Here is an 11,627-nt window from a genome sequence, read left to right on the forward strand (position 1 = left end):
TGTGGAAACCTTGGAAAATCATGATTTGAACTTGGGAAATACTTTGAAATCTCATTTGAAAAATCAGAGTTCTGAGAAAACCAAATCTTGAGAAAGACTTGGAAATTTTTGGGAAAATCAATTTCTCTGAAATAGAATTGGGAAAAGAGTTTTAAAATAATGCAAATTGAATGAATGAATATGAATTTGAAAGATATTTCATTTAGGAATTGAGAAAATTCTTTTGAGTTTTGAGAAATGCAGTGCATTTTTAAAGCTAGCCTAAGAGTGTAGACTGAATGTGGCTAATACGAAGATCACAAATCTTGGTTTTCTTTGTATTCTGACTATGACCATAAATACAAATCCCGCCAAATTTGTGAACTCCCTAAGAGCTCATGCACGTGTCATTCGTGTCAACCATAGTGATTTTGGAAAATGTGCATATGCATCATACATCATATATTGAATTTTTCAGAAATTAAACTATATGCAATGCAATCTTATTCTAAGCTGAAAAGTAACTCTTATTCCAAATTATTACAACTTGATATTACATTGAATTGAATGAAATAAGCAAATAAAAATCTTCTTATTGAATATTCCTGCAAAACTAGAAAACAATGTTAGCACAAAAATATAGGTTTTTTTGAATTTATCCAAAAATATTGGAAACTATCGGATATTATTCAGATATAAACCCAAATTCATACCCACTTTGATATAAACATGAGAAATAAGTAATAAAATTCAAAAATAAACTTGGAAATTTGAAATTGGGCTCAAAATGATCAAAATACCCCTAATGACCTTGAAATCAAGGTTTTCTAAGAGAATTCTTATAAATTTTGGAAATTTGAAAAACAAATGAAATAAAATTAAACATAAGATGATGAAATATGATGATATGCATGAAAATTTGGAAAATTGAAGTTTGGAATTTTGAAATTGAGGTCAAATGACTAAAATGCCCTCGATAACAAGACTATGGCTTTGAAACCAAGGTTTTCTAAAATAAATTTTGCAAAAATTGGAAATTGAAATGAAAATGATATTAAAATTAACCCTCATATGACATGACATGCTTATTTTCATGATAAAAACCTTAAAATGGCAAAAATATCACAAAATATCAAATTTGACTTGATTTTTGCCTAATTTTTAAAAATAAACTAACACACAAAGAAAATGAACTTGGATTTGAGACAAATTTGTCATTGACACCTAGACTAACCCTAAAAATAGAATGAAACTTTAAAATCTAATTTTTTGTTATTTTTTTAATGTAGAAAATAACTAAAAATCTTAAAAATCAAGATTTTGTCTAAAATGCTAATTCTAAATTGGATTTCGGATACTAAACTTTCATAAAAAATTCCCAAATTTTATGGGGTGACATAGGACAGTTAGGAAAATATTTTTTCCTTTTATAGATTCTGGTTTTGACCTATGGTCGGAGCTGGACAGCTCCGGCAAGTCGGATCGGAATCCGACGACTCTAGGATTTAAGGCAGAGAGATAAATTTTGGAAAAAATTATGGGAAAACTACCAAAAAGATCAGAAAATTGCTGAAATTCTTGGAAAATGTCTCTGACAAACAAAGAAAGATTTTTTATTTTTATAGTATTGAGATTAGGGTTATGGTTTGGGAGAGAGTAGAGGGTTATCAGAGACCTGGATCTCTAAAATTCTCAGACATTGGAATTTGACAGACAGGGAAATCAATTCCGAGAAAAATACTTAGGCTATTTTAAAATTCCCAAATTTTGGTAAACGATAGAGTGAAGAGTTAGGAACAACTTCTATGTTGGAAGTTTTGACATACAGCCTATGGGTTGAACGGACACAGTGGGTTAGGGTCGGTCTAGACCCTGACAAGGAAGAAGTGAGATTTTTCCAAAGGCCTGGTAAAATTGATTTTTAGCAGCAATTAAAACTACTTGGAAAAAGCTAGGAAAACAATGGAAAATAGTAGACTCTAATAAGGACTCATGGTATTTTTTTGAAGGAAATTCTGATCATTCATCTAGGAGATCTCAGAGGTTCTGATATGCTAAAACACAACTTGAGCTTTCTGGAAATGTGAAATCCCAGTTTGGGATCTGATTTGTTTGAGAGGGTTCTGAAACCCAAATGGACCTAGATTTGTGATATGACATCACATACAAGCAGAGAAGACACAAAATGAATTTTATGGGATTTTTGACCGAGAATGCATGCATAAAATAACGACTAGATTCTACATTAAAACGAAAATCCATGGAATATTGGTAAAGCCATATAAAATGAGTAAAATACATGACAAAACTAATTGAAATGCACATTTTTAATTATGAAATGGCATACAACAACAACAACAACTACGCCTTCATCCCAAAACAGTTGGGGTCGGCGATATGAACCAAAAAAGAAAATCATTTTGGGTCTTCTACATGAATCCTTCTCCTCCAATCATTTCTAACCAATGCCATGTCCTCGGTGAGGTTCAAAGCATTCATATCCTTTCCTATCACCTCCATCCATGTCTTCCTAGGCCTACTCCGACCTCTTTTAACTAATATATTTTCCCATTTCTCCATCCTTCTAACTGGAGCATCATTAGGCCTTCGCCGAATATGTCTAAACCACCGTAAATGATTCTCTCTCATCTTATTTTCAATGGGTGCAACGCCTACCTTCTTACGTATCTCCTCGTTCTGAATCTTATCTTTTTTTGTATTTCCACACATCCATCTCAGCATACGCATCTCAGCTACACTCATTTTTTGAATATGATGTCTCTTGGCAGCCCAACATTCTGTACCATATAGTAGAGCGGGCCTAATAGTCGTCCTATAAAACTTTCCCTTCAACCGCAATGGTATTCTACGATCACACAACACTCCAGTTGCACTTTTCCATTTCATCCACCCAACCTTTATCCTATGATTTACATCTCCATCAATTTCTCCATACTTTTGAATGATAGATCCCAAATATTTGAAACAATCATCCACCGGTATTTCTTGCTCACCAATCTTCACTACACTCCCATCATCACTTTGTTGCTTACTAAACCGACATTCCATGTATTCTGTCTTACTCTTACTCAACTTAAAACCTCTTGCTTCCAATGTCTGTCTCCATAATTCTAACTTAGTATTAACCCCAGCTCTAGACTCATCAATCAAAACAATATCATCAGCAAACAACTAATTATGAAATGGCATGAAACATAAAAATAAAATGAAAATCAATAGAGGCATGCTTCAACTTTAATGTTGGCTACTAACATGAGAGATCCGATCCATCCACCGGATGGATCATCTCACGTGTGTAGCATTAATGTGCAACACATAGCAAAATGAACATATACAAGGGAATTGCAATGAATCTTTTTTTTTTTTGAGAAAAACCAGAAAAGTAGGAGGGGCTTACCTTAGATTTGGGTAGGAATCGGCTGCAATGGAGGCGTTGGAGGTGCTTTGAAGGAGGAGATGGATGCTTGCTTGAGTTGAAGGTGGGATGCACCTTGTAGACGTTTTAATGGAGCTGGAACTGGGGCTGAATGATGGTGGTGGCTGGGGTAGTGGCTACTGCAACCGGATGGAGCTACTTCATAGTTGGAGTCGAAGTGATGGCATCCATGGTTGAATGGAATGCAAGAGAGAGAGAAAGAGAGAGCTTAGAAGGGGAGAGGGACTCAATGGGGGCAGCCATGTGCTTCCTTTCTTTCCTTCCCTTTTTTTAACCAAAGGACTTAGGGTTTTTAATTGGCCTTGACTTAGGTATTTAGGGGCTAATAAAAAAGGGAGAAAAGGGTATATGTGAATGGGCTGGACCAAGGAGGAGGGAAAGGAAGGAAGGGAAGGGAAGAAGGAAAGAAAGGGAAGAAGAAGAACGGAAAGAAAGAAGAAGAAGAAAATGAAGAAAAAAGAAAGAAAGGAAGAAGAATAAGGAAAGAAAAAGGAAAGAAGAAGAAATGGGGGCTGGAGGCTTGGTCGACCACCTTGGTGGGTCCCACCTCTAAAAAGAAAGAAATAAAAATAACTAAATAAATAATAAAATAAAGGAAAATATAGCAAAAGAAAATGTTTATTTTTTTTTATTAAAAGAAAATACAAGTAGATAAGCCATCTCAGAGTGGGCTCACTTTCCAAATTTGAAATTCATTCTGAAAATTATATGGGTAGAATAGTCTTTTTAGAAAATTTTTGGACAAAACGAGTTATTTTTGGCAGTTTTTAAAATGAGCTCAGAATTTGAAGTTCAATACCCCGTTGTGAAGCAAATCCAATGTAGAATTTGAAAATTTGAGTTTGAAAGAAATCCAGATTATTTTTCTCAAGAAAATATTTCCAAATTTAGAATCCCGAGGGTAAAAATATCAATTTTGAAAACCCAAGGTTTGAAATTGATTTCTAAAAACTTTTAAAACTCAATCTGGATTAAAATTTATAAAACTGGAGTTCTGGACTTCAAAAATGAAATGAAATGTTATGAAATGCTGAGAAATGACATGAAATGCCACGCAAAATGCTAACTCTGAATGAAGAAATTTGGATATTAGACCACGATTGGCACTTGTACTAGTTCAAAAAGTGTTAAAATTGATAAAATTTGCAAAAATGATTCAAGAAATGGTTTTCGGGTTCTATCGGGCCAGAGTGACACTGACAATTGGGGTTTGAGCTGGATTGAACTGAAATAAACTGGATTGAGCTGGGTTCTAGGGTTTCAGAACTCAATTGAACTAACCAGGCACTGACTCGACTGAACTCCCAGACTGAATTGTCAAGAAAAGCTGTCATTTTTAGAGAAATGGTTACTGGAGTGAAGTGAATTGCAGACCAGAGCTGGGTTTGAGCTAGAATAAAGATCAGTAATACTGATATAAACTAAAGTTGAAGCTCAACAGGCTGGACTCAACTCAATTTCAACTGAAAGAGCTGAAATGGGCTAAAATGGGTTCCTGAACACTTGGAAATGGTTTTAAACTGAAACTGAAGCACTTGAACTTCTGGTGAGCTCAAGCTAGACTCTGAGGAATAGGATTGACCGAGAATGACTGAGTTGGAGACAATTGGCTTGGTCTTGAGTGAGAAACAAGCTCATTTCTGAAGAAATGATCCCATTTTGGCAGGAATGGTCAGAAATGAAAATGGCCTTCTCACTGTGAGCTCAGGTGGGCTTGAAATGATTGATATTCTAACTATTCTGAATTGAACAATGAACTTGGTTGACTCTGACTGACTAGGGTTCGGGATGTCCAAGGGGTAAAATGGTAATTTTCCTAATAAAAGTGGGTAAAATGGTAGTTTTCTGACACAAACTCAGGGTTGGACTCCTACACTGACCTACCAAGGTTGGCACTGCACGAGGGGTGTGTTTAAGAATGGATGAGAAAAATTTGGGGTGTTTACACATATGCATAGGTGTACCAAGGGAGTGTCTCGTGACGGTCAAAGTAGTCCCACACGATTTCTTCTTCATGGAGATTCTCGATCACAAATCTGTACCGAGCGATGTGTAATGGCTTCTTACTATTGTATTTAAATAAACTGGCTCGAGATGGCACATGCCAGAGAAACCAAGACTGTAGTGTGTAGATGCACCCTTCTACTAAAATAGAATCTTTAAGCACGAAACGGGTCAATCTGTGGTATAAGAGGGCGAGCGCGGCCATAGCAATTGAGAAATGATTGGTCTATTGACTTTCTCATCTTCGCAAAAGTTGTACTATTCTGATATCAACTTAGTTTTGTTTGTCCTGAAAGAATGCTAGTTCTACTGTGCATAAGATCATTGCATGTTGAATCCTTTCTCGCACTGCTTGGGATAAGGAGTCAACTTTGGCAAATGCTCCATATTGTTGGTATAGCTCAAACAGATCGACATATTGGCTCTCATATGCCTCTATTAGTGGCCAGCATCTGCGTCTAGTCATACATGCTAAAGCATCCCGTGGATCCAATCCCTTGACGTTGATCAAGAACTATTGCTTTATCGGATCGTTGGGTTGATCAGCTGGCTCAGGTAGACCCATAATGTCCGAGAATTCGTCCAATAGTAGAGTCATCTCTCCCCACGGGAACCAAAAGATACAGGTAAGCAGATTCCACCGCTCTGCTAAGGCTTGAATTAAACTGCTATTGGTGATATGTTTGCCTATTGTTGATGCCAGTTCCAATCCGCAGTCACTCAGAAGGTCCAAAAATATACGAGAGAAGTTCTTGATCCAAGAATAGTACCACCGGGGAATGAAAGGTTCGGTGTTCAAAGTTGATAATCGGGGAGACCTTGCCGCACCTCATAGGAGATATGGCCCTCAAAAAAGACCGAATCAAGATGACTGGATGCCATCAGAATAGATTGAAGAATAAAGAAGTAAGGGCAAGACTTGAGAAAAACCACATGATTTTTGAAGAAATTGCAGGCAGGATAAAAACAAGGCTGGAACTTCGAGATCCAGAGGAAAAGGAGGATGGAAATCACATGGAGTTTTAAAAAAAGAATAGAGGTTTTGGAAAAATCGTCTAGGGTTTGAGAAAATCTTTGTAGAAATAAAGAGAATATGAGAAAATAAGGGTTTTTGAAAATCATCCAGTATTTTTGGATAATATGAGAAAATAAAGAGAATAAAAAGAGATAACCAAAATACATTCAATCACATCTTGTACAATCAAGCATGCACATACAGCATTCCCTAAAAGTTGACTCTAGATGCACAAGTTTTGAAATAGTTGTAGGATCTTAATCCTAACTCTAAGGCTCAGATCATATGTGTCCAATCATGCTATGCTGATATACTCGAGCCGAAACCCAATGTACGTGGCATAAAATCAATTTCTCTGGTTCTAGGCTTGTGTTTTCCAACATCCTTGAGCACTTGCCGATATACTTTGAACTATGGCCCTTAGTACGTGGCAGGGAGCGTCAACCCAAATAGGTGCCCCAGTTGTGAGGCTTTGTCCCGAACTATGGTTCTAGAAGAAAGCCCAGCAACGTGAAGACTGGGTAAAGATAGGTGGGGTTGTTTTTAGAAATATGATCACATGCAAGAAAATAGAGGGCTTTAAGACCTAGAGAAGTAGAATTTTGAAAATTTTATAAGAAGCAGGCAAATCCTGGATTGAGGAGGATTATATTTGACCTAAGTCTAAGTGAGCATAAATAATGCCTCCTCAATCAGTCCTACCAAACCATTCCTAAGTCTATATGAAATTCATGTCAGTTGGGTTTGATTCTAGGCTTCTAGGTTCACATGATATCATGAAATAAAAGCTGACAGTAGTAGAACACGATTTTGATAACTTGAACAAAGCAGAGCATTAGATTGATTTGGCAAAGACAGGTCCCATCTCAGTTACCAAACTTGTTATCATTGCAAAATTTTACCTTTGTAAGTCAAACTGACCTTTGAAAAAGATTTTGAAAATAACTCGTTTCCGTTTTAAAATGCAGGATAATTTTGAGAAATGGGACTCGCCTGTCGGTACGAGGTTCAACCGTACCGTTTTTGGCACCTTTACCAGGGGTAATTGAACCAAGGATCAACCATATGCTTTGCTTTGCTCAACTTGTTTAAATCGATGTTCTATTTCCTAAATGCACAAAGAATCAGACATGTGCTACGAATTTCTGAAAATGCAGGTTTGAAAACATGATGTTTGCCTTAAAGATTTGAAATACTTAGGAGATCCTTGGAAAAGATAACACTTTGAAAATTATGAGCCTTGTTGAGAGAATAATTCTAAAGAAAAAGAAGATTGATTTCTGAAGAAACCTTGAAGTTTTGAAGAAATCGATTTCTGATAAAACTCAAAATGAGTTAGAGAAAGTTGATTTCTCTGAATTTAAACTTTGAAAATGAGAATATAACTTGAAAAAATGATTTTGAACTTTGACAAGCATTTGGAAATCCTTTGAAAAACCAAGGTTTTTTGAGAAAATTGATTTTGAGGAAAATCAGAGCAAATTTGAGAAAATCAATTTTATGAGATGGACTTTGGAAAATACAGCAAAAAAAGGGGCGTGTGGCCCTGTGAAATATATTCATGATGCTCTCTAAACCTAGATGATGTAAGAATATGATTTTGAGAAAAGATTTCTGAGAAAATTGTTTAAAAAAGGAAGTTTATGTGCCTTATAGAACTTTAATGAAGTAAATTCGCCTCATATCTCTAACTATGGCCACATATATGGATTGAATATATCTTATTTTATTCTAAAAGAAGAAAAACACTTATAAAAGATTGAAATATGCAATGGTTTTTTAAGATAGCCTAAGAGTGTAGGCTGATTGTGGCTTAAAAGAAGATGGTAAATATGGGTTTCATTTGTATTCTGACTATGGTCACAAATACAAACTCGATCGAGTTTACCAACTCCCTAGAAGCTTGTGCATGTGTCATTTGTGTAGACCATGGTGGAATTGAAATATGTGTGGTTGAACTTTTACAGTGTTAGTTTTAAAACATTATTTTCAATGAAATCATTTGGAAAATTGTCAACCAAAAATAATAAAAACCAACTTTTCACAAATGTGGAGAGTACGGGTTGAATCCTCAGGGAACGAGATACATTTAAATTGAATCTAAAACTTCAATTTATTAATAACAAAGATACTTACAACTAAGTTAACAATACAATTCTAATTGAATTACAAGCTAAAACTGAAAATGAAATAAAATAGATTGCTAAGTCTTCTCTGGATCACCAGGGGTAATTTCATCTTTTCACTACACGTGCATTTGCACTCGTATTTTAAATATACCTATTGATTTGTTTCTAACTTATCAACCTAACACAATAAAAGTAAACAGTCAGTATGTAATCAATAATTACTTCTAAATTACATCTACAACCACCTCTGAACTAATTACTAAATTAAACTATAATTAAAAACAAAGATAATTAAAGTTGTAATTTCTAACTAAGCTAACTAATTAAATAAACTCTAACTAGTTTAACTGTTGTTAGTACATTAACTACATGCTAGAAAACATAAAAAACTATAAAAAATCAACTAAGTAAGTAAATGATGGTTTTACCCTTATTGTAGTACAAAATAGATTTTTGAGAGGTTTTCGCAAACAGGGAGTTTAAAGAAGCAGACGAAATCCAATTTTAAAGATTTTTCTTTTGTTCTATTTTTGACAGATTCAAGAGTCTGTCAAACTTTACGGAATTGAAAAACTCATCCAAAAACTTTGGATATAAGTGTTTCAAGTTCGTAGAATATTTGGAAATCTTTGGTCCCGAAATTTTAAATCGCAGAAAACCTGATTTTGAAAAATGTTTAACAGGCAAACCAAATCCACTCAAAATGAGCTAAATTTTGGTTTGCAAATAGTTAACACACTAATGAATAGAATAGAATAAAGATTTTGGAGAAACTCAGAAAATTATCACTTAGTATACCGAACGTAAGTCAGTGTAAAATTTTGATTTTAAAGTCAATACACTATTCATTTGAATGAATGCAATGTTTGCACTTGTCTGATTAACATATATGAAAAAACAAACTTTTACCTACCGTGATCATTACAAAAATTTTCCTCTTGTTCCTCTTTTCCTTCTCTGTCCTTTTTTAGCCTCTATTCCCTTTTTGAAGGGGAATAAAAGATAGAAAATAAAAGAAAAAAGAAACGAAAGAAGAGAGAGGAACTCTTTTGCAAAGGTTGCACTTGACCTTAATTTTGAAAATATTTTGAAATTACTTGCCTCCATTTTTTAAAATTTATGGGAAAATGGAGAGACGGGATTCGCTCGTCGGTATGAGGTTCGACCGTTCCTAGCGCCTTTACCAAGGGTAATCGAACCAAGGATCGAACTTATGCCTTTTTTTTTGCCTAAATATTGTCTAAGAATTTATTCCAAGTCTAAAAAATGCACAAAGAATCATGCTTGTGCAATGTAAATGCAAAGATGTATGCTTTGAAGAATAATTTTAGAAATTTTGGGTTTTATCCAAGTGATTTTGGAATAAATTTTAAAATATGGTGAAGAAATGGTTTTTGAAAATTGAATTTTTTTTATCTAACTTAGAACTTGAAATAGATCTGGAAGGAGACTTGAAGTTCTAAGTCTTGGAATAATCAGAGATCTTGAAAATAAATCTTGAATTGAAGAAATAAAGAAAAAGGGGAGATTTGAAACTGAGATAGAATGTTGAAGTAAAGATGAATTTTAAAGCCAAAATGGACTTTGAATTTGAGGTTGAATCTAGAATTCAAAATTGAGATTGAATTTTGAAATGGAATTTAATTCCGGATTTAAAGTCTGAATTTAGAATGGAACTTAGATTTAAGAAATCTAGGTGGAATTTGAAAGCAAAATTGGATTTTTAGCATTTGGAATTTAAGATGGAATTAGATTTGGAGATCAATTTAGAAAACGGAATTTGATTCGAAAATCTGGAATCCAAGATGGAATTGGATTTAAAATCTGGAATTCAAGATGGAATTGGATTTGAGAAATCCAAATGGAGTTTAGAAATAGAATTGAATCTGGGATTGGATTTGAAAATTCTGGAATTCAAGATGGAATTGGATTTAAAATCTAGAATCCTAGATGGAATTAGATTTGAAATCTGGAATCCAAGATGGAATTAGATTTGAAATCTGGAATCCAAGATGGAATTTGGATTTGAAATCTGGAATCCAAGATAGAATTGGATTTGAAATCTGGAATCCAAGATGGAATTGGATTTGAAATCTGGAATCCAAGATGGAATTGGATTTGAAATCTGGAATCCAAGATGAAATTGGATTTGAAAATATAGAATCCAAGATGGAATTGGATTTGAAATCTGGAATCCAAGATGGAATTGGATTTAAAATCTAGAATCCAAGATGAAATTGGATTTGAAAATTCAAATGGAACTTGAAAAATAGAGTTGGATTTCATAAATCCAGATGGGATTTGAAGATGGATTTAGATTTAAGAAATCCAAATAGAATTTGAAAGTGGACTTTGAATTTAGCACTAATCTTTTTTATCCTTAATTTCAAAGTAATATGAAGATTAACAACTCAGAAGATTTCAAAAGAACTTGGGGATTTGGGAATTTGAAGTGAAGAATAGAAGACTTGATTTTTGAGATTAGGAGATGAAATTCAAAGTCAAACTGAACTTTGAACATCGATTTGAATTGATTTTGAAATTTGGACTTTGAATCTTAGAAATGAATCTGAAAATTCCAAAGTTTAAATTGAACTTTGAAATTGAGATATTGGATTCTGAATTTTTGAAAATAAGATGAAATAGAAAAATGAATTGGGATTTACATATAGGAATTTGAAGATTGAATTGAGAAATGAAGTGGATATTTGAAGATTCATCACAAAATCACTTGGATTTTTGAAGAATATTTGAAATAATTTGAAAAATATGATGTAATTCTATCCTAAATGATCAATGAATTAAAGAATTTTGAAAATTGGATATTGAAAAGCATATTTTATTCTTTAAACGAATTGAAATAAGATTGAAGATATAATACATTCTTGACTATGGTTATAAAATGTATTATAAGATAATATATATTTAAATTCAGATGAAGAATAAAACACATTTTGGTGCCTTTATAGAGTTTGAAATGAAATTAACTCTCAATATATCCTGACTATGGCCATTGATATATATTTTAAGTTAATTTCAAGTT

This window comes from Nuphar pumila, chromosome 16, assembly GCF_984573655.1.
Source record: "Nuphar pumila chromosome 16, dmNupPumi1.hap1.1, whole genome shotgun sequence".
Lineage (NCBI taxonomy): Eukaryota > Viridiplantae > Streptophyta > Magnoliopsida > Nymphaeales > Nymphaeaceae > Nuphar > Nuphar pumila.